The following is a 23,895-nucleotide window of genomic DNA, read 5'->3' on the forward strand; positions in this document are numbered from 1 at the left end:
CCCCCATGGCACAGGCCCGCCCGTGGATCAGTGGGCCCCGACCGGGGGCCAGGCCACCGTGGGAGCAAATCCCGGGGCCAGATCCCCCCGCGACCCCTCAAAAGCCCCGGAGGATGCCCGCGCCGCCAGGTCCCGCTGGTAAGGGACCAACTCTGGTGGGACCAGTTACAGGCGGGCGGGACTTCGGCCAATCGCGGGCCGGAGAATTCGGGCGGCCCCGGGGCCCATTGAGTCGCGCCGGACCCCGCCATTCTCCGAGGCGGGCGGCGTGAATCACGCCACGCTGGTTTTTGGGGGTGAGAGAATTCGGAGGCCGGCGAGTGCGGGATTCACGCCGACCCCCGGCGATTCTCCGGCGGGGGGTTGGAGAATCCCGCTCCTAGTTCCTTTTGGGGCTAGCTGCTTGGAAATTTCAATAAAATCAGCAACTGCATTGTATTGAATGAAACTGTTCAAAGTATAGATAGACAGTTCCCCCCCCCCTCCCCCTCCACCCCCCCACCCCCACCCCCGCCCTACCAAAAAGCAGCTTGGATGAAAGAGTGGGCAATTTCACGAAAACTCACAAATACTTTTTTTGCTTCCCAAATAGAATTACTGAGGGTTTGCCCAACACGAGTTGGGTGATACAATGATGCAGTGAAACTGATTCAGCAGATTTGTCATTGGAAGAACTAATGGGTTGATTTGTATATGGTGATGGTGGTGGAAAGTGTATTGCAGCTAAAGGGCAAAAAGATCATCATTGCATTTTCAAGTTTGAAATCCTTGTAATTGGGATGAAAGTGACTGGGACAGAGACTGAAGAATTAATTCTTTTAAATTGCAAAATATAAATGTACGCATTAAATCAGAGACTGAGGGAAAAAGGATGCTTCATGTTGAGAGCACCAAGCAGAATGGCCCATCACAATTATTTGGTTAGATTTCCACTTGTAACAAGATCCTGTTATTTGAAGGGGCTGTGAGTCAAATTTATCTTATGCTGGGAATGCATACAGGAAGTAACAATGAGCTGCACAGACCTCTTGTGAAAATGCAGGGACCCCATCAAACTTACCGAGTTACAGTATACATTTGAAAGTATCCTGGAAGGAAATACTTGCCTTATGGGAAGTGAAGGAGCTGCAGACTAATTTCTAGGATGACTGACACATGAGGAGAGATTGAGGAGACTGGGCCTTTATTTTCCAGAGTTTGGCAGAATGAGGGGTGATCTCATTGGAAAATTACAAAATTCTTAAACGGCTAGACAGAGGAGATGCAGAAAAAAGGGGTCTGGAAACAGGGAGAACAGGAAAACGTTTCGGACTGAAATGAGATGCCAACCCTCGGATGGCAAATTTTAATTTCTCTGAGACAGGAGGGGGGTTAATTAAACAGCCCCGATTTCTCCTTTCACGACCCACCTGAAAGAAAGGTGTTTTGATTTGTGACTTCCCCCTTTATTTTTTTAAAGTGTTTTTATTGGGTAGTCATGTTTTTATTTCACAACTCAGATGTTGCATGTTACATTTTACATAACCGTGCCAACGAGAGGGAAAGAATCAAAAAGGAGCAAGAAATAAAAGGAGGTAAAAAGAAGGCAGTAAAGATATTTGCATACAATTACTTTCCCTGCTGTTGTGGCCGTGATCTCAATTTAAACAACGTATCTTTGTTGTTGTTCAAGGAGGCAAAGTCAAGGGCATCGGCCCCTCTCCCCATGAATAGTTCTGGCTGGTCTGAGAGCCCGAAGACCACCACTTTTGGGCTTGGCTCCACCCTCACTCCCACAACCCTGGACATTGCCACAAAAAAGGTTGTCCAGCACCCGGCAAAGCTGGACTTCCCCTTTATAACTGGTGGCATATTTCACCCAACCCTTCAGTTTAACGTGATTCAATTCTCTATTAACAACCCCACAGCATACTGGAGATAAGGTAAAATAAGAGTTATAGTTTATTTTGCACACACACAAATGCGGGAAAAGGTTTTGCACTGACCGCCCCTTTTTCCTTTACATAATAAAAGAGATATAAGGGAAAGAAAGGGGTACAGGGCACAACCATAATAACAGTAAGGGTTATGGAGCGCGATTCTCCGAAATGGAGACAGGGGGCAAGATTCTTCGAACCCCCGCCGGGTCGGAGAATCGGCGGGGGCTGGCGTGAATCCCGCCCCCGCCGGTTGCCGAATTCTCCAACACCGGATATTCGGCGGAGGCGGGAATCGCGCCGCACTGGTTGGCGGGCCCCTCCCCGCGATTCTCCGGCCCGGATGGGCCGAAGTTCCGCCGCTAAAATGCCTGTCCCGCCGGCGTAAATTAAACCACCTACCTTACCGGCGGGACAAGGCGGCGCGGGCGGGCTCCGGGGTCCTGGGGGAGGTGCGGGGCAATCTGGCCCTGGGGGGTGCCCCCACGGTGGTCTGGCCCGCGATCGGGGCCCACCGATCCGCAGGCGGGCCTGTGCTGTGGGGGCATTCTTTCCCTTCCGCCTTCGCCACGGTCTCCACCATGGCGGAGGCGGAAGAGACTCCCTCCACTGCGCATGCGCGGGAATGCCGTCAGCGGCCGATGACGCTCCCGCGTATGCACCGCCCGGAGATGCCTTTTCCGCCAGCTGGCGGGGTGGAAATTTGTCCGCCGCGGGCCTAGCTCCTCAAGGTTGGGGCTCAGCCCCCAAAGATGCGGAGCATTCCGCACCTTTGGGGCGGCGTGATGCCCGACTGATTTGCGCCACTTTGGGCGCCAGTCGGTGGACATCGCGCCGATACCGGAGAATTTCGCCCAGGGTGTTCGCGCCGTCGCGTTTCATTTTTAAAAAATATATATATTTTATTCAAATTTTTCGGCCAAATAAAACCATACAAAGGTTTTTCCTTTTTACAACAATAAAACAATATAAATAACAGTGACCGTTTTTTAACAAATAGATAAATAATATATAAACTAAATGGCAACTGCCATAGCAAAAATAATAACTCTCCCAAATAATAAAATCAAACAATCCAGTATACATAACCAAGTACAAATATCTATACAAAAACACCCCTGAGGACCCACCGGGTCCGCAACATACAGCAATAAGTCATCTGCATACAATGATACCCGGTGTTCTTCTCCTCCCCTGAGTACTCCTTTCCACTTCCTGGAGCCCCTCAGTGCTATGGCCAGGGGCTCAATTGCCAATGCAAACAGTAACGGAGACAGGGGACACCCCTGCCTCGTCCCTCTATAAAGACGGAAGTAGTCAGACCTCTGACTGTTCGTGACCACACTTGCCACCGGGGCCCTATATAGCAGTTGTACCCATTCAATAAACCCTTCTCCAAAGCCAAATCTCCTCAACACTTCCTACAGATAATCCCACTCCACTCTGTCGAATGCTTTCTCGTCGTCCATCGCCACCACTATCTCCGCCTCCCCCTCTGGTGGGGGCATCATCATCACCCCTAGCAGCCTCCGTATGTTCATGTTCAGCTGTCTTCCCTTAACGAACCCAGTTTGATCCTCGTGGACCACCCCCGGGACACAATCCTCTATCCTCGTCGCCATCACCTTGGCCAGGAGCTTAGCATCTACATTCAAAAGGGAAATGGGCCTGTAGGACCCACACTGCAGCGGGTCTTTTTCCCTCTTCAAAAGTAGCGATATCGTCGCCTCCGACATAGTCGGAGGCAACTTCCCCCTTTCCCTAGCCTCATTAAAGGTTCTCGTCAAGAGCGGGGCCAGTAGGTCCATATATTTCCTATAAAATTCCACCGGGAACCCATCCTGTCCCAGGGCCTTCCCCGCCTGCATGCTCCCAATCCCCTTTACCACCTCCTCCATCTCAATCTGTGCTCCCAGCCCCGCCCTCTCCTGCTCCTCCACCTTCGGGAATTCCAGCTGATCCAGGAAACACATCATTCCCTCCTTCCCTTTCGGGGGCTGAGCCTTATATAACCTCTCATAGAATGCCTTGAACACCCCGTTTACTCTCTCCGCTCCCCGTTCCATCTCTCCCTCCGCGTCTCTCACCCCACCTATCTCCCTCGACGCTCCCCTCTTCCTCAATTGGTGGGCCAGTAGCCGACTCGCCTTCTCTCCATACTCGTACTGTACACCCTGTGCCCTCCTCCACTGTGCCTCTGCCTTACCCGTGGTCAGCAGGTCAAATTCCACATGTAACCTTTGTCTTTCCCTGTACAGTCCCTCCTCCGGTGCCTCTGCATATTGCCTGTCCACCCTCAGATGTTCTCTCAACAATCGCTCCCTTTCTTTACCCTCTTGCTTCCCTTTATGTGCCCTTATGGATATCAGTTCCCCTCTGACCACTGCCTTCAACGCCTCCCAGACCAGTCCCACCTGAACCTCTCTGTTGTCATTAAGCTCAGGGTACCTTTCGATACACCCCCTCACCCTTAGACATATCCCCTCATCCGCCAATAAGCCCATATCCATTTTCCAGAGTGGGTGCTGTTCTTTTTCCTCTCCTACCTCCAGATCTACCCAATGCGGAGCGTGGTCCGAAATGGCTATGGCCGTATACTCCGTCCCTGTCACCTTCGGAATCAGTGCCCTTTCCAAGACAAAAAAGTCTATCCGTGAACATACCTTGTGAACATGGGAGAAAAATGAGAACTCTTTACTCCTAGGCCTGCTAAATCTCCAGGGGTCTACTCCTCCCATCTGCTCCATGAAGTCCTTGAGCACCCTGGCCGCTGCCGGCCTCCTCCCAGTCCTGGACCTCGACCGGTCCAGCCCTGGATCAAGCACCGTATTGAAGTCTCCCCCCATTACCAACTTTCCCGCCTCCAGGTCCGGGATACGCCCCAACATACGCCTCATAAAGTTTGCATCATCCCAGTTCGGGGCGTATACGTTCACCAGAACCACCGCCTCCCCTTGCAATCTGCCACTCACCATCACATATCTACCCCCACTATCCGCCACTATGGTCTTTGCCTCAAACAGTACCCGTTTCGCCACTAGGATAGCCACCCCCCTATTCTTTGCATCTAAACCCGAATGAAACACCTGCCCCACCCACCCTTTATGTAGTCTGACCTGGTCTATCAGTTTCAAGTGCGTCTCCTGCAACATAACCACATCTGCCTTTAATTTCTTTAGGTGTGCGAGTACCCGTGCCCTTTTAATCGGCCCGTTCAGCCCTCTCACGTTCCACGTGATCAGCCGGGTTGGGGGGCTCTTTACCCCCCCCCCCTTGTCGACTAGCCATCCCCTTTTTTAACCCAGCTCCTCACCCGGTTCCCACGTACCTGTATATCCCACCGACGGTGCCCCCCGTCTCGACCACCCCGTCCCATAACAGCTCCCCCTTCTCCTTAGCAGCAGCAACCCAGTTAACTCCCCCCCCCCCCGCTAGATCCCCCTCTAGCGTAGTTGCACCCCCCCATGGTGCTCCCAGAAGTCAGTGAACTCTGGCTGACCTCGGCTTCCCCCTTTGCCCTCGGCCCCTCACTGTGCGAGGACCCCTCCTTCCTGCGTCCCTGTTCCCGCCACAATTATCATAACGCGGGAGCAAAGCCCCGTTTCCCACTCAGCCCCGCCCCTAATGGCGCATTTCCCTTCTCCTTCCCCTTTCCTTCCCACCGGCGCCCACAGTTCCTCATGCTCCCCCCTCCCCCCCAACGAGGGGAAGAGAGAAAAGTTACAGGGTCGAAGGATTAACAAATTGAAAAAATCATCCCCCCCCCCCTTCCCCTTCCTCGTCCCACATAATCACCCCACCACTTTCTCCCAGAAGCTCTTTCTCTCGCCAGACTATTCCAGCTTCTCGTCCACAATGAATGTCCACGCCTCTTCTGCCGTCTCAAAGTAGTGGTGCTTCCCTTGGTGTGTGACCCACAGTCTCGCCGGTTGCAACATTCCAAATTGAACCTTCTTTTTGTGAAGCACCGCCTTAGCCCGATTGAAACTTGCCCTCCTTCTCGCCACCTCTGCACTCCAATCCTGGTATACGCGGATCACCGCGTTCTCCCACCTACAGCTCCGAGTTTTCTTCGCCCATCTGAGGACCGTCTCTCTGTCGTTGTAGCGGAGAAACCTCACCACTATAGCTCAAGGTATTTCTCCAACCTTTGGTCTTCGCGCAGAACTCTATAAGCACCCTCCACCTCCAAGGGGCCCATCGGGGCCTCCGATCCCATTAGCGAGTGAAGCATCGTGCTTACATATGCCCCGACGTCCACCCCCTCTGCGCCTTCGGGAAGACCCAGGACTCTTAAATTCTTCCTCCTCGAGTTATTTTCCAGGGCTTCCAACCTCTCCACACACCTTTTGTGATGTGCCTCGTGCGTCTCTGTCTTCACCACCAGGCCCTGTATTTCATCTTCGTTTTCAGCAGTCTTTGCCTTCACGACCCAAAGCTCCCGCTCCTGGGACCTCTGCTCCTCCTTTAGCCCTTCAATCGCCTGTAATATCGGGGCCAACAGCTCCTTCTTCAGCTCCTTCTTCAGCTCTTCCACACAGCGCCGCAGGAACTCTTGTTGCTCTGGGCCCCATAACAAACGGCCACCTTCCGAAGCCATCTTGCTTCGAGCTTCCCTTCCTTGCCGCTGCTCCAGGAGATCTTCTGCAATCCGGCCGCTATCCTTTCCTTTTTCCGTGTGTATCCGGGGGGATTCCCTTCTAGTTTACCGCACAGTAATTCTGGCCGTTTAAATTGCCGTTGGGGCTCCTATCAAGAGCCCAAAAATCCGTTCCAACGGGGAGGTGCCGAAACGTGCGACTCAGCTGGTTATTGCCGCTCCCGGAAGTGCCGTCGCGTTTCATGATGGCACAAAACGGGAGCGGGTACTACCGATTCTGGCACCCAGGCGCTGGAGTGCTCCAGCCTCCCTTCCCGGCACCAATTGGGCGCCGCGCCAACCCACGCATGCGTGGGGGACTTCCTCAGCGCGCCGGCCCCAACCCAACATCGCGTGGGGGTTCAGGGGCCGGCCGCGTCATAAAATAATGCCGGAGCTGCAGACCGATCGGCGGGCCCCGATCGTGGGTCAGACCCCATCAGAGCCCCCCCCCGCCCCCCCCCCGGTGAAGGAGCACTTTTCCCCACCCCACAGGCTGCCCCCCGACCCTACGCGCAGAGTTCCCGCCGACTGTGAGTATGTGTGAACGGCGCCAGCGGGACTCTGCCTTTTTTGCGCGGCCGCTCGGTCCATCACGGCCGGAGAATCGACGGCCCGCGACCGGTGCCGCGCCAAACGCGCCAGCGCAAATGGCGGCTCCTCGGAGAATCGCCTGCCGCGTCAGACCGGCGCCGCAGGAAAAATCGCGCCCAGGGTTTCACATAAGTCCAGAGTCTGGAATCAAGGGCCCAGTTGTGATCTCTTGTGAGGTTAGCAGGCTGAAATGGTTGCAGTGTGATCCATATTTCCAGCTCGCTCATACAGATGAATTAGTCTTGAAGGCACAGGTACAGAAGTCTCAACTAATACAGTTTAGATGAGGAACAGGCAATTTACCTGGGCGGAGCACTTTCTGCTGATACCTGTTAGATGGTAAAATGGTAGACTTGGAGAGAGAGATGGAGGCCAAAGACAGACTGCTAACCTGGAGTCTGGTTCCCTGAGGTTAAACCGCAACTGAAGATAACATTCAAAATCTGTAAAGCTGTATCATTAAAGGAATTCAGACAACCCAAGTCTTGGTCATGTGACAGTGGTTTCAGGTTGACCTATTCAGCTAATGTGGCTTCTGATTTAAATCCATTCGGTGGGATTCTCTGCTTGCCGACGGCAAAATCATATTCGGCGATCAGCTGGAGAATTCCTTTTGACGTTGAAAACGGGGACTACGCCTGTTTTCGGATGCTCTGCCCACTCCAAAATGGCGCTATCGGTGCGAACACCGCAAACCGTTGGGACGGCCTCAGGACGTCACCTGAAGGTCCTTCCCCGATGCTCCCCCCCGATGGGCCGACTTCCCGATGGCGTGGAACACGTGTGCTCTGAGTTTTTGTCAACCTCGCCTGGCGGCTGCAGACTATGTCCAGCGCCACCACAGTCGGGGGGGGGGGGGGGGGGTTGCCGTTCCGCTGGCCGGGGGGGCGGCTTTGGCGGGGGCTGCAGGGACAGTTGGGGGATGGCGAGGGGGTTTACAGGCGGGCACTATTTGGCAGGCCGAGTCCGTGCTCGACCGGCACCATGTTGTACGGCGCGGCCGCTACAGGTTGACGCCGTGCACCTGCACGGCCACGAACCAGGCAATTCTCCGGCCATTTCTGTCAGGAACGCCGGGGGTTTTACGTGGTGTGGATGCCAGCTCCCCACCGGGTGGAGCATCAGTGCAGGGGCGCCGCCAACGTTTTCATTGTAAAACTAGACACTTCCTCCGGACATAGCCGCAAAATCGGAGAATCCAGCCCATTGTGTTTTGGGGCAGGTAATGAACTGCCATTGCATAACATTGGAGATTAGGAGTCACAGACAACTCTACATTTGTTAATAGTTGGCTGGTGCAGACTTATCGTTTACTGTCCTTTGTTGGTTTCGCTTCAAAGTTCATACCATGAAAGGCATGTTACATTTCAGGGGGTTTGATGTGTTAGCCTTTGTTCACTTTCAAACTCTTTAGAAACTTCCAGATAATAGTATTCAAAGGTCAGCTGCAGCCATTTGATCAGTCCAGCAATTGTCCATTTTGAAAAACAGGAAAAAAATAGGCAGGCTGACGGAGATATTTATGTATATTTCTTCCGGTCTCCTGGAAGGTACAGTAGGAATTTCTTCATACAAAGGATGGTGAATCTTTGGTACTCTCTATCTCAGAGAGCTGTGGAAGCTCAGTCATTGTATATGTCCAAGATACTAATAACATCAAGGGATATGGAGATAGTGCAGGAAAATGGCTTTAAGGTCGATGATCAGCCCTGATCTAGGTGAATGGCAGAGCAGGCATGAGGGCTAAAGGACCTCCTCCTGCTCCTCTGTTCCCTGAATACTTTGTCCATGAGTGGAAGTTTGCATGATGGGGAGGGGACATGTGAAAGATAGTTGCAGTATGGAAAGTTAAGGCTTCAACGAGAGGGTAGACCCACAGAGGAGAAGTTTCTTCAAAGGATGTTTAAAATAGTGTAGTTAAGCAGATGAACAATTGTCATCATTCTATCTGGAATTGTTTAAGTATGCAACATAGTGAGCAGGATGAAGAGTCACATGACTGCCACAAAGGTTTGTAAAGAAAAGCAAGAAGAAGAGCTTGGAGAGAGTGGAGTGGTTAAATATTTACATTGACAAAGTTGAGCCAGTTGGCCATGCATCACAGACATTACCTTCTCGGCTTTTATGTCGTATTGATCCTGTGCATCTGCTCCCCAATGTTTTGGTGGTCTCACTTTCCTTTGGATTGGAAAGTTTTATTCAAGAGAACTCGGGACAACATGAAAAGAACTGTCAACGCATAAGAGTGTGCATACACAATTGTTCAAAAACAGCACATATGACTTTAAGCATGATAAGCCTGAATAGTAAATTTAACAATATGATCGTTGATCTTACCCAGCGTCTGAGGCAGAAAAAATGGGTGTGTGCATTATTGATATTCATTGATAGTGATATTCTCTGTGTATTACCGGGGCGAAATAACCACTTGAGACCTCAATGCACCCAGACCTCCACTGCGCAATTCAAATTATCGTACGCCTGAGTAAAAAGTGCATCTCAAACGCAGCATTAGTGCACATTGCGGGGGATTTTCCGCTCCCGCTTTCGTCGTGCGGGATCAGCGACGGGAGCGGGAAATCTCACGAGATGTCCAAATCACATTTCATGTATATGTAAAAGTGTAATGCAATTGTCTCCGCCCCCCCCCCCACCAGTGACGTCATGGAATCCTGACATTGAATTGGGAGGTGGGTGCATTGAAGGGGGGGGGGGGGGGTGGAGATTCCACAAGAACTGCACTGGGGCGGTCTTTAAAAATGGCACCCCGATCATAATAAAGCTAAGTTTATGGTGAGGTAAACTCAATCAGAGCCTGTCTTGCCAGCGTGGTATTGTGGGACCTGCCCCCTTGATGTTTTCTGCATATACTTCAGAGTCCCAGTTGGTGCCGGGGACTTCCAACGCAACTTTTCCCCATCAGCTATCAGCCTTATTCAGAAAAACTCTACCCATTATATCTATATGTTGTGCTTTATGCTTTGTCAGAAATCTCCTAACTTCAAGCAATTAATTTTTTGCTATACTAACATTGTAGTGATAACACACTGCAGTGATGACATTGGCCCAAATCTTTCCAGCAGCGGCTATCACCGTCGGATTGTCGCTCTACTCTTACTTTTCCATGCCATGCCGGTGCATTTCTGGCTGGAGCGTCCGATTCCAGCTTGTCACGGAACTGCTTCAACAAGCCATGTCCCCTTTTTATGGCACTCGCTGTCATATTCTGGCAAGGGTTGAGATGTCCTGCAGCTTCTTTGAAAAGCTAAGGAGAGAAGCTAAGTGGTTAATGTAAGCGGATAAGGAGTCAGGTGGGTAAAGGGTAGTTTAGGTAAACTAATGGGGTAGGGTGGGCAAGAAGGTAAGGTGGGCAAGTGGGTAAGTGGGTAGGGTGATCTGCGGGTCAATGGGTAGCCGGGTCATCATAGATGCATAGATTCCCGACAGTGCAGAAGGAGGCCATTCAGCCCATCAAGAATGCACTGACCCTATGAAAGAGCACCCCACCTAGGGCCCAGCCCATGCCCTATCCACATAACGCCACCTAACCTTTGGACACTAAGGGGCAATGGAGCACAGTCAATCTACCTAACCTGCACATCTTTGGACTGTGGGAGGAGCACTTGGAGGAAACCTTTGCAGACATGTGGAGAACATGCAAACTCCACACAGACACTCACCCAAGGTCAGAATTAAAGCCGGGTCCCTGGCACTGAGACGCAACAGTGCTAACCACTGTGCTGCCCTGCTGTGTGTTAGTTGGGTCAGGTCAGACCGTGAGACGTTGCCAAAACTGGGCCTAGTCAGGTCAGGTTGGGGCCTAGTCAGGTCAACAGTTGGGAGTCATGGCATTTGAGAAACGTTGGGTGGTGGGAGCTAGCCAGGTCAGGCTAATAGGAGTTGGGGTTGTTTCGGGTGACAGTGGGGTAGTTGGCGCATCAGAGACCATGGGGGAGTGTTAGATACATTGGGTAGTGGTTGCTAGTCAGGTCAGGTTTGGGGAGGGATCACGGTGAGTGATCGGGGTAGGGGGGGCTGTGGAATGCAGGGTCAGTTGTGTCGATACCCAGGAAATGTAGACAAAACAAAATGTTGCCGATCTCCTGGGTAACTACACAACTGACTCTCCCATCATTCACAGTGATCTCTCCCCGAACCTGACCTGACTTGAGACCACTACCCGATGCAATTACCTAAATAGTTACCCAGGAAATGTAGACAGAACAAAATGTAGCTGAACACCTGGGTAACTATCCAGGTAATTAAATGGGAACCATCAAAAGTCTCTGACTATCTAAAAATTGGAGAGTTTTTCAGAGGGTCCCAGGGACCAGGAGAATTGCAAATCAGAAGTTCAAACTTTGCGTGCGGTTTCCATGGAGTCGGTACATGGGAATTCTGAAGGGTCCTGTAGCACACCTTCAACAATGCACATCCAGTCTTTGACCATCTGGAAACTGGAAGGTCTGGACCAGTGTGTGGAATGGAGGAGGGTTATATTTAATATGTCTACTCACAAGCTGTAACCTTGTCATCTGTTTGAAAATATAAACGCTTGAAGTAGAAAGGACTGAGCTGCCAATAAATCTCCTCCAAGCAACATTCAGGTGCTTCAGAAGGATTATATGGCTCCTCTCAACCAAAGAGGCTTGTGTGCACAGCCGGGCCACACAGGTTCTGTAAAGCTGAATCCACTGGGGAACAGCTGAACAATAGAAAACTTAACCTAGTTGCTTTATTGATGGAAGTAAAAGAGAACTGAAAGATTTCCTTTTGTTTATAATTAGAACAAATTTATCAAGGGGTTTCTCAGACACTGAATAGCTTATAACTCACTTGACTCCCTTTGGCCTAAGGGACATAGTGGCATTTGGGACATAAAACAGCACTCCTGCAATTACATTTCTGCATTTGTACATGGTGTGACACTTCAGTGCATGTTTCTTCCCAGACCAGTTAGTGCAAACTCACAGGTCAATTTATAAAATGAGGCCCTTTGATTCAGTCCTCCTCAATACTCTTTCTTTTCAAATATTTATTGAAGCTAAACAGTGTACTACAATGGTCATTCCCTCCCTCTCTGTGCCTTAATAGTGACTGTGTGTTTATTTGACGATGGGGAATGGCATCACGGCTATTCTTTGTCAACCTCAATAAATAATCAGATTGTAAGAACAAAAGGCTAAAGTTTTCTCCGTTCTAATCCAGGGGTGCGGTGACCAATTACACCAGACTGCCCGAGTTGAGATTGATTAACTCAAGCAAAGGATCAAACTCCGAGAGCTTGCCAGGTTTCCGAGCTCAATAAGACATCACTGTGTGATATAGGTGGAACAAAATCACAAACCTTTCCTTTGCAAAGGGACCATTGATTGTAAGACAGCAGTTACACAGAGACCAATCTTTCCCCAGGGTAATATATTACATTGAAGACCTCTAGAAGTTTAACTTTACATCTGAATTCACTGTGCTGGAGATATTTAAAAGAAACAAAGTATTGACTGTATTGATCAGATATGTTAGCATGCTTCCTCCTGCATCAACCCTCCAAGCTACACTCTGTGCACCTCCCCTCCCCACCCCCCACTACTTCTGTCCTCTTATCGACATAGCTGAGGTTTGTAAAGAGAACCAAATAAGACAAATAATATACCAAAGCAAAATAAAAATAAATATACAATATTAACTCTGGAAAGCATTCATAGTTAGGGAAATTCCCACGGATCCTGTCGAATGCGACAAACATTTATCTTGTCCTTCCCAACCATGACGAACAAAAACACAGGATTATCACTGAATATTTTTTCATAATTGTTGTATCCACAGAACGTTCTTTACATTGGAATAATAGAGCATTGCCATTTGATAGGTATAATGAAGCACAGGTAAACAGTGTGACAGCTTTAGGAACAGGAAACATTAGTAATATCAACATTGGATGATAGCAGAGTCAGCCATAAATAACAATGTCCCTGCAATTGCAACCACAACGTAAATCGGTTAAGCAGCATCATTAAAACATATATCTGCTCTGAAAATGCAGGAAAAACTGAGCAGATCTGGCAGTGTCTGTGCCGAGGGTCATAACATTAATGTTTCAGGTTAATGACCTTTTATCAGAGCTGGTCATTTACCTCATCATTGCTCACGGTACCTTGCTGTATTCATATCGACTGCCACATTTCCTCCCATTGCAACAATGACTGAACTCCAATAATACTTCATTGGTTTTAAATAACTGCAATGTTCTGGGTTGGAAAATGTGATTACATCAATGTTTGCTTTTTCTTGCGTTGCTGCAGGATGATGAATAGAAATTGTTAACAGTAATTGTTTAGATTATGAATGCATCGTGCTTATCAATAGTGAAATTAATTCAAGGGCTGTATTGCAGGTTGTTACCACATGGGATTTTTCCCAACAAAAAAGTAGCTTCTGTAAGGAGATTGAAGGCTGGAATTTCCTGGAGGAAGCAAGAATGTCACCATATTTTAATGTTGGGGAGGTGGGGTAGGATGAAATGGAGTTTGTCGCTTCCAGGTCCATGGCAGGCAATGGAAGTGGGTGGAGTGCCAGGCTAGCAGACTAGAATACTTGCCTCAGTTCACCAGGACATCAGGCCAGCTTTACTGATGAATTTCAGGTACTCAAACCCTCACTGCCACCCCCCCCGCCCCCCCAGCAATCACATGTTCCCTCTCATATTCCCTCATATTCCCCGTGCCACTTCCATGCCCACATACCATCAAGCAGCCGTCGTGCCTACCATATATCCTCCGCAGCCACCATACAATAAACACAATGGACGGATCTCAGGAGGCATGTCTTTGAAATGTAGATGAGAATATAATAACATTCTAAAAATCTAAAGATGTTCTCTCTCAAGCACACTTCATACTGACAAATGTTTGTTCATAATGCCCATTCACAAATTTAAATCCACGTCATTATTCAATTTCTTGTAAAAATCAAACAAAAATATTTTTCACGAACCACATCAAGGACAGATAATCCTTTCATAGCCTTTTAGAATTGTCAATCAAAATGTTGACATGAGTGGTTCTAGACAGGGTAGCGCAATGGGTTAGCCCTGTTGTCTCACGGCGCTGAAGCCCCAGGTTCGATCACGGCTCTGGGTCACTGTCCGTGTGGCGTTTGCACATTCTCCCCATGTCTGCGTGGGTTTCACCCCCACAACCCAAAGATGTGCAGGGTAAGTGGATTGGCCATGTTAAATTGCCCCTTAATTGGAAAAAATGGATTGGGTACTCTACAATTATTTTTTAAAATGAGTGGTTCTTGACTCTATGAAACTCAGTCAAACATTCTGTCAATCAAAGCAGTCCAGGAGCAGTGCTCATCAGTTTTTTTAAATTTTAAAATAATTCTGGGCTTTTAAGTCACTTTTTATAACACTAGAGGTCCCAAGCAGTCTTTCCTTCAGCTTTGAATGCATGGTAGCATGGGAAAATTATTCCAATGCATCTCAACACTTACACAGTACTGACCAATGTCATGGCCAATTTACCTTCGCAGGATTAAGCCCTATAATGAATCACTCCATCTAACATACAATAAATGCAATCGAAAAAACTTTTTTTTTTAAACTCAAAGCCTGTCAGTTTAAGAACTCCGGGAGCAGGCGGCTGGTTTACGCTTTGGTTTCTCACTCTGAGTTGCCATGTACCACGTCCCCGAACAAAGTGAGCCTGACTGTGATTGACAGGGTCTCTAAAATTCCCACCACTGCCCTGGAGTAGGCATAGGTGGGATTGCTTAGTATGAGATACACACACACCATAAAAATCATGCACGGCAGGAAATAGATAAAGGATTCCTGAATACGGTCCGCCCAACATTTTTAAAATTCCGCCACCCCAACCTGTGTTCCGACATGGACGGAGGCATGAAAATGAGAGCCTGAATTTCTTGATATCCATAACCTGTACTCTTCTACATGTAAGGCGCGATTTAAGGTTTTGTTGCACCCAACCTGGTGATGGGACGAGGCCATTGAATCTCTCGAGACGTCTCTTGCGAGATTCGCAATGCTCGAGAAGTCTAATGAGATTCAGCGGAATCTCGTGAGACGTCACAATCTGGGTCTCACCCTGGTTGGGTGAGATCCAGATTAACGTATTTCATTAAATATGTCTGCGCCAGATTCTCCCAGAACCCAGGACCTAATGCCTTGCCTGGGTGACCTCGTCAGGATGCTGTTTAACACTGGTTTCCACAAACGTGAATCTGGGGGAGTCTCCCAGGCCATTACAGACCCCAGGGTGGTCAGGCTCTGGCAGTGTTCTACCTTGGCACTCCCGCTGACACCTGGGCACCTTGGCACTGCCACCTGGGCACACTGGCAGTGCCACCCTGGGTGGAAATGCCAGGTTGGCTGAGGCATTGCCAGGGTGTCAGACTGGCACCAGGTGCTAGGTTGCCTGTACCAGAGATTGGGACCAGCGGTGTCTAAATTTAAAAAAAAGATTCAATAAAAGGAATGAATACAGGAGATCCTAATAATCAGGTGTTCACATCTTGCCTGTTTTTTAAGACCTGCTTTCACATTCATCATGGACAATTCAACTTGCTTCCTCGAACAACTTAAAAAATTATGGGTGGAATTTTCCGATATTTTTTCAAAGTGACTGTCCTGGTGAGAAAAGCGGGGAAAATCCTGTTGTAACCGTCAACGAGAAAAGTCGCTATATATTCATCTCCAACAAAAAATGTTTTTCCCTTTTGTTTCACACCTTGGAAAAACTCAATCTCTGCAATCAGTGGGCTGCTCCTTTTAAACACCTCCCCAGTACTTGTTCCAAGTCTCGTTGGGGGGGGGATGGCTGCTGTGAAGACAGCACCACGTTTTACAGAGGGAGCCCTAAACAAACCTCTGGATGGTGTCAAACAGAGGCATGACATCCTCTACTCACAATCGGGCAGACATCTAACAAGCAAGGTCAGCAACCCTGCCAGGGAGGCTGGAGTCATGATAGTGAGTGTCAGCTCTCCAGAAGAGGACGGGGTGACAGCACTTGGAGGGATGCCCTAGCCCAGGACTCTGCTGAGCAACAGGCCAATGATGTGCCCCTGGGTATGGTCATCCCAGAGCTGCTGGAGCAGAGTCACGAGAATCAGGAAGGAATGACAGCATCCCTCGGCAAGGCCGAATGGAGGTGTTCCATCGCCTACTGTCTGAGGAGATGATGCCATCGCTCCGACGCAACGAGGCCAACAGTACGAGGGTGCCGTGTGCAGCGTATACCTTGGCACTGGATGCGCACTCCATAGCATGGGATGTCTGCTCCATGGTTCAGCTCATAACCTCCATAGTTGATGGCATGAGCTCCATGGTGCAGGGCATCAACTGCATTGTGCAGGCACTGGTGGGAATCCACGAGTGTCAGCGCCAAAGAATGGCAGGGCTTCTGGATCTCACTCCAACTGTTCCTCCATCCCATGGAGGAGCACAGGGGCCCCCGGGCACCCGAACTGAAGGGGATCGTCGGGTGCGGATCCCGACGCCTTCCACCCTAGAGATCCTGGGTTTTTCCAGCCCATCTGAACCCCCCTACCTGTGAGCAACAAACTTTCAGCCTCGCACACTGAGAAGGGCATCATCGCAACACCCATGCTGCCTGAAAGCAGACCGGAACCCTCAAGGTCCCAGCTCCCCAGGGCATGCCTGTCAAGGTCACCTCAGGCAACAGGGCATGGAAGTCAGCAGATCACCTCAATCTCAGCTGTAGATCCTGGGGATACACCTAGATGTAGCAGGAGGGTGAGGAAGAGTAAAAAGTGATAGGCACCCAGTGGGCCCAGATGAAACTAGACACTTGTAGAGATATGGCACCATTATAAAAGCACACTTGTATCAAAAGTCACTCTGTTCAGCACCCCCCCCCCCATGCTGTCATGTCAAGGCGCCATGCTCCACAAACCCCCACGCAAACTCAGTGCTTCATCCCTGTGCAGTGTGAGAATGACAGCGCTGTTACTCTCCCTCCTCCCACACTGACGACGCAGGAAAGCCATGCCATCACAGTCCCCCCAGTCTCTCCCACCGAACCATGGAAGGCACCCTCCCCCCCCACATCAACACTTATGCCTGCCAGCATGTGTGAGAGTCTGTCCACATCAGTAGGTGGAGAAACACATGGGACCCCTAACCTCAGCTGAGGCATTAGCAGCTGAGATGTGCCATTCAGTCTCTTTGGGCACCATATATCACCCCACTCAGTGGCAGGTTGCGCTCAGCTCTCGGCCAGGCAAGAGTCAGACATTTCACAGAGGATGAGAAGCATCTCTCCGTCCTCACTACAAGTCATCCCCATTCTCCTGCTGCACCCGGCCAACTGCTTTAACACCCTGCCCATGAATGTTTTGATCATCAAGGTGACCTCCTTCCGGCACCACAGTGGTGGGAGGATGTCAGACCCAAAGGTAGAGAGATCTTCATGTCCTACTCCTGGTCATTGCCAAACCAAGGAACTATGAATGCATCCCTAGTCCTGCGCCCCATGCAGGCCCTGGCCATTGCCTTAAATCCTTTCTCTGCATATTCCGCAGGTTGCCCATCACCACCCTCCTCAATCTTCTCCTCACCCGAGTAGATGGGGCACTCCTTCATCTCCCCCCGGTCCAGCTGCTTGCCTTGCTGCCTGATTGAGAAGAGCGCAGCAGACCACTAAGGTGATTGACACCCTTTGAGGGCATGTAATGGAGGGCACCCTCAGACAGGTCCAGGAACTGGAACGCATCTTGAGCAGTCCAATCGCCTGCTCGACCAGCAGATACAAAGTCGTAGGGAGTCTCACATGGTTGACAAACAGTGAGGGCTTCCACCCCGGGACCCTACAATTCCCCATTGATTCCCCCCTCCTTCCCCCACCCAGAACGCCCTGCCCACAAATTGCCGGCTGCAGTGGGCTCCCCTCACCGGACCCCAGACCCTGCACCCCAGACACCCTCTCATAACGTCACCTGGACCGGGTGCTGGCCTCCTCCCCATTACACTGATCCATCGTCCGGCTGTAGACATGTCCCCGGAGCTGTATCCCATCCCCTTGGTGTTTGGGTGTTGGCGGCTGAGTGTGTGGTGCTGCCACCTGTTGTGCCCAGGCAACATGGTCTGATTGGGATGCAAGGCAATGACTCCCACATGCTACATGGCCCTCCCACCCATGGCAATTCACTTGGGTTGTGTGAAGTGCTCACTTAACCACGATTGCCTATTTCCTTCCAGCAATAGCCTTCAGCCGCACGGCCGGAGGCCTCGGCAGTCAAAGCGGTTATAGTTGGTCAGTGGGCCTGACAGGCAGGGACCAGGCTTGCCCCCCCCCCCCCCCGGTTACATGATCCAGGGTCGGCATGGTGGTGCCGTGAGTGGTCCCCCGCCCCCCACCCCCCCCCCCCGCCCCCACCGGTTACCCGCCCAGTGCCTCTCCCCTCCTTCTCATGGCGGCCCACCCCTGCAGAGGGCACCCAACCCCCAGCCGACAGTCCCCTACCCCCCGCCGAGCAGTGGGGTGGCAAGCCAAGCGCCCCCAGGCTCTCTGCCTGTGAGCAAAATGGCTACTCACCTCCTTGGCGCCCCACAGAAGCCCTTCCACAGGTTCACGTTTTTAATAAGGAGTACTAATTGGCACCAGCATGACCACTCGCTGGGGAGGCCGCTGAATGAATGGGATAAGAGATGGCTCCCATTAATGTATGGAAATAGGGCTTAAGTGGTGATAGTTGGTTTCTCGCCACGCTCCGGCGAGATTCCAATTTCGCCTATGGGAGCGGGCCGGTTGCATAGCAAACTGTTTGGCGCCTAGCGCAGTTCTCGTTTTCTACCTCTCCCGCTATTCACTGGCATTGTTTCACTTGAACGAGAGCGTAACGAGGTCGGAGCATCACGCCCATATTTCTGGTGTGAACATGGAGGGCCAATTTTATTCACAAGAATTCCTACAATGCTGTATATTTCTGAATGTATGATTGACAACATCCCCAAAGCTACAACCACAAGATATCACACTGCAGTTGAGCCTCGAGATAAATATATGTACATTGGACAGGGTGGTAAATGTTGAAAGAAAATTAATAGGATATAGGCAATTGCCATTAAAATATACGGCAATAACATGTAGCTCAGTCTCATAGATCTGTTGCTATCCATCAGTTAATCTTTCTTCATTGCAAATAATTCATTGTGAAACACTGGTACAAACTGATTTCTCTTCACTGTCAGTCAATTACAAATCATTGCGAACTAATTGTTATGTCTTGCAAACAACTGTTATTGTGTAAACGCTGCTATTCATCACAAAGTCATTCTTCGTGGTTTACATAGAACTACATAAAATGCACAACATTGCAACAGACCATTCAGTGCAAATGGTCCATGCCGCTCTTTAGGCTCCACTTGAGCCTGTTCCAACTTCTTTTGATCAATCTCAGCAGAACCTTCTTTTCCCTTCTCCCTCATGTGTTCATTTGCTTCACCTTAAGTGCATCAATGCTCTTCATCTTCACCACTCCACAGAGCTGTGAATTTCAAATTCTAACCCATCTCTGGGGAAAGTTTCCTTTTTATCGCTCTCCTGAACTCCGTTTTGGATTTACTCGTGAGCTATCTTACGTTTATGACTCCTAATTGCAGTCACCCTAATAATCAAAATTTGACTGGCTGAAAAACTGCAGGTAAGACATAAACTGGATACAACTATTTAAGGGAAGGGATGCTGTTGGACAGTAGGAGATTGTGAAGAAGATAGTTTGATGATTTCAGAGGCAGTTTATCCAAAAGGCAAGAGGACCAAGCAGGAGATTAAAACTGAGATGGATGAAAAGAAAAATCATGGAAGGTTTGCATGGGAGTGAAAGAAACTGTAGAATTATACATAATTATACAGAATTATACATAAGCATGACAAAGTGAAGACAAAAAAGAATATACCTGTCATCAAAAATATAACACACATAAATGTTTAGAAGCAGACATCAACATATATAACAAAGTGCCCTTTTAAATACATCAGGAGCGGCATGTTCTCCAGTAGCATGCTCACCACCATTGGCCGCCATTCCTGCTGATGTCTAGGAGTTTTGTGTGGTTTGTCTGTCCCTCCACTGGGGAACCTGCATGGGGAGAGGGGGGGTCGCCTTTGATGGGGCCGGAGGATCCGACCAGCGGGAAGGGCCGGAAAATCCCACCCATTGTTTAACAGGACTGGTGTCTGTAAACAGGGAAGTGGCAGAATAACTAAAACATTATTTGTACCTGTTTATATCATGGGGAGTGATGGGATGCTTGAGTTGAAAGAAATATGAAAGAAGAGAACCGATTGATTAATTCAAAGGACGTAGGCTTTGCTGGCTAGGCCAGCATTTAGTGCCTATTCCTTATTACCCTTGAGGAGGCGGTGGTGAGCTGCCTTCTTGAACCGTTGTGTGTAGGTGCACGCACAGAGCTGTTATGGAGGGAGTTCCAGGATTTTGACAAAGCAACATTGAAGGAACGACGATATAGTCAGGATGGTAATACGGGCAGCACGGCAGCACAATGGCTTGCTAGTGCCAGGATCCCAGGTTTGATTCCCTGCTTGGGTCACTGTCCAGTCTGTGCGGAGTCTGCACGTTGTCCCCGTGTCTGCGTGGATTTCTTCCGGGTACTCTGGTTTCCTCCCACAAGTCCTGTTCGGTAATTTGGACATTCTGAGTTCTCACAGTAACTTAATTGCAGTGTTAATGTTCGCCTACTTGTGACAATAAAGATTATTATTATGGTAAGTGTCTTGGAGGGGAATTTACAGGTGAAGGTGCGCCCATGCATTTACTGCCCTAGTCCTTCTAGATGATAGCAGTCGTGAGTTTGGAAGGTGCTGTCTGAGAAGCCTTGGTGAGTTCCTGCAGTGCACCTTGCAGATGGTTCACTGTGTGTCAGTGGTGGAGGGAGTATCAAGTCATGTGGTGCTAAGTCAGTCAAATGGGGAAGAGGGACAAACCAAACATAATCTAATTGAATGATGGAACAGGCTTCAGGGGCTGAATGGCCTATTCCTGTTCTTCATGCTCCTGTGTTCCTAACATTGAGAGTTAATCGCTATTTGCAGACACTTCTGCGCACATGTTTGCTTTCCCTGGTAGTAGAGTTATGTAGGACTTTCGAAGTTTACTCCTATTCAACAGCTGCAGAAATTGGCTCAAGATTTGATGTGTGTGGCAAAATATTTCCCCTGCCATTGTTTTTTGTTCATATTCTTTTCTAAACAATCTTTATTTGTCACTTTAATTGTGTTGGAACCGGTGCTGCTCTGCCAATGCCAAATCATTTTGGATGATGACAATCTTGTCATTGTCTATTGTTTACTGTTCCTTAATCTGCTTGCATTTCACAACTGTCACAATTCACCAGTAACTAAACTACAGGGCTAAGAGGCACAGTGATTACATAATGCCACTGACCTTGGCTCCTTTCAACAGAATGTTTAGAGAGCAGTTTAATAGGTAAGTATACAGAGTGTGAAATGGATGCCAATTTAATGAGCTGCAAATGAATGCGATTTAAAGATTCATTTCAATTGACACCATTCTGAGTCACAACACCAAGTGCTGGCATACCAGGTATTCATTATCGACCACTTAACACTTAGCTGTAACTTAACATCTAGTTGCTTCATTTGGCTGGATGAAAGTCAAGTGAGACAGAGGGAGATGTAAAGTGGAAGCTATTAAAAGTACTGAAGGAAATTAGCACAGGTAAATCACAAATTTACGTAATACCAATTTACCAGAAATGCTGGTTTTATGGAAAGAAAGTGATTGGTTTTATGGAAAGAAAGTGATTGGGTTGTAAATAGTTGTAACAGGCTTGCCTGTTTGGGGTGAGAGTTATTTTAGTTTATTTTTTCAGTCAATTAGGCTGAAGCGTTCCCTCACGTAAATAATTTTATTTCATCATTTGTTGATTCCTCTTTGTTTCTGTTCCTTGTCCTGCACTGTGAAATAAATCCATCTTTTTGTATAAATGTTCTCTGATTATTTTACGATAATTCCAAGGGTGAACTGCACAATACTGGTTTTAAGGAAAGTCCTTTTTTATGGAATGAACTTGGCCCCGACCCATTTTGTAAAATTAGGATTTACCTGTGTTTGTAAACAGTAGAGTGTTCAAAGAGCTGGCTACAGAGATAGTGGATCTATTTTTGGTTATCTTCCAAAATTCTATAGATTCTGAAATCGTTCCTGTGGATTAGAAGGTGGCAAATAAGTAAGTCACCATAGTCCCAGATGACTATAGGCTGTTCTCCCCTTTGAGGGGGAGAGCTGACTCGTGGTGGTTTAACCTGAGGATCACTACACCTCAGGCGAGGGCAAGGTTGAGAAGCTGGGGCCTTCATGGATAACCTCAGCTGGTACAGGAATTGAACCTGTACTGGGCAGCACGGTAGCACAAGTGGTTAGCACTGTGACTTCACAGCTCCAGGGTCCCAGGTTCGATTCCGGCTTGGGTCACTGTCTGTGCGGAGTCTGCACATCCTCCCCGTGTGTGTGTGGGTTTCCTCCGGGTGCTCCGGTTTCCTCCCACAGTCCAAAGATGTGCAGGTTAGGTGGATTGGCCATGCTAAATTGCCCTTAGTGACCGAAAAAAGGTTAGGAGGGGTTATTGGGTTACTGGGATAGGGTGGAAGTGAGGGCTTAAGTGGGTCGGTGCAGACTTGATGGGCCGAATGGCCTCCTTCTGCACTGTATGTTCTATGTTCTATGTTGGTCTTGTTCTCCATCATAAACCAGCTGTCCCACCAACTGTGCTAGACCAGTCCCAAGTAGCAAATGTAATACTATTATTTCAGAAAAGAAGGAGAGAGAATATGGGGAACTACAGACGTGTTAACCTGCCATCGCCATGGGGAAAGCCTAGCATCGATTAGGAAAAATGTAACAACTGGAGACTAAGCTGCAGATTTTCACCCCCGGATCGGAGACTGGAGGTGCTGGCTCTGGCTCTGCGAACCCAACCTTCAGAATTGGCTGCGTGCAGATCAGGGGCGAAATTCTCCGGAAATGGCGCGATGTCCGCCGACTGGCGCCCAAAACGGCGCAAATCAGACGGGCATCGCGCCGCCCCAAAGGTGCAGAATGCTCCGCATCTTTGTGGGCCGAGCCCCAACATTGAGGGGCTAGGACGGCGCCAGAGGAATTTCCGCCCCACCAGCTGGCGGAAAAGGCCTTTGGTGCCCCGCCAGCTGGCGCGGAAATGACATCTCCGGGCGGCGCATGCGCGGGAGCGTCAGCGGGCGCTGACAGCTTCCCACGCATGCGCAGTGGAGGGAGTCTCTTCTGCCTCCGCCATGGTGGAGAACGTGGCGGAGGCGGAAGGGAAAGAGTGCCCCCACGGCACAGGCCCGCCCGCGGATCGGTGGGCCCCGATCACGGGCCAGGCCACCGTGGGGGGCACCCCCGGGGGCCAGATCGCCCCGCGCCCCCCCCCCAGGACCCCGGAGCCCGCCCGCGCCGCCTTGTCCCGCCGGTAAGGTAGGTGGTTTAATTTACGCCGGCGGGAAAGGCATTTTAGCGGCGGGACTTCGGCCCATCCGGGCCGGAGAATCGAGCGGGGGGGCCCGCCAGCCAGCGCGGCGTGCCCCCCCCCCCGCCGAATCTCTGGTGCCGGAGACTTCGGCAACCAGCGGGGGCGGGATTCACGCCAGCCCCCGGCGATTCTCCGGCCCGGCGGGGGGTCGGCGAATCTCACCCCAG

At 49.8% G+C, this 23,895-nt stretch overlaps 1 protein-coding gene across 4 annotated transcripts in view; it reads left to right on the forward strand.

Annotated features, from left to right (window-relative positions):
* astn1 (astrotactin 1) overlaps positions 1 to 23,895 on the forward strand; it is a 4,064,875-nt gene that overhangs the window by 2,881,903 nt on the left and 1,159,077 nt on the right. The window lies entirely within an intron of this gene.

The sequence above is a fragment of the Scyliorhinus torazame genome, chromosome 7, assembly GCF_047496885.1.
Source record: "Scyliorhinus torazame isolate Kashiwa2021f chromosome 7, sScyTor2.1, whole genome shotgun sequence".
Classification (NCBI taxonomy): Eukaryota; Metazoa; Chordata; class Chondrichthyes; order Carcharhiniformes; family Scyliorhinidae; genus Scyliorhinus; species Scyliorhinus torazame.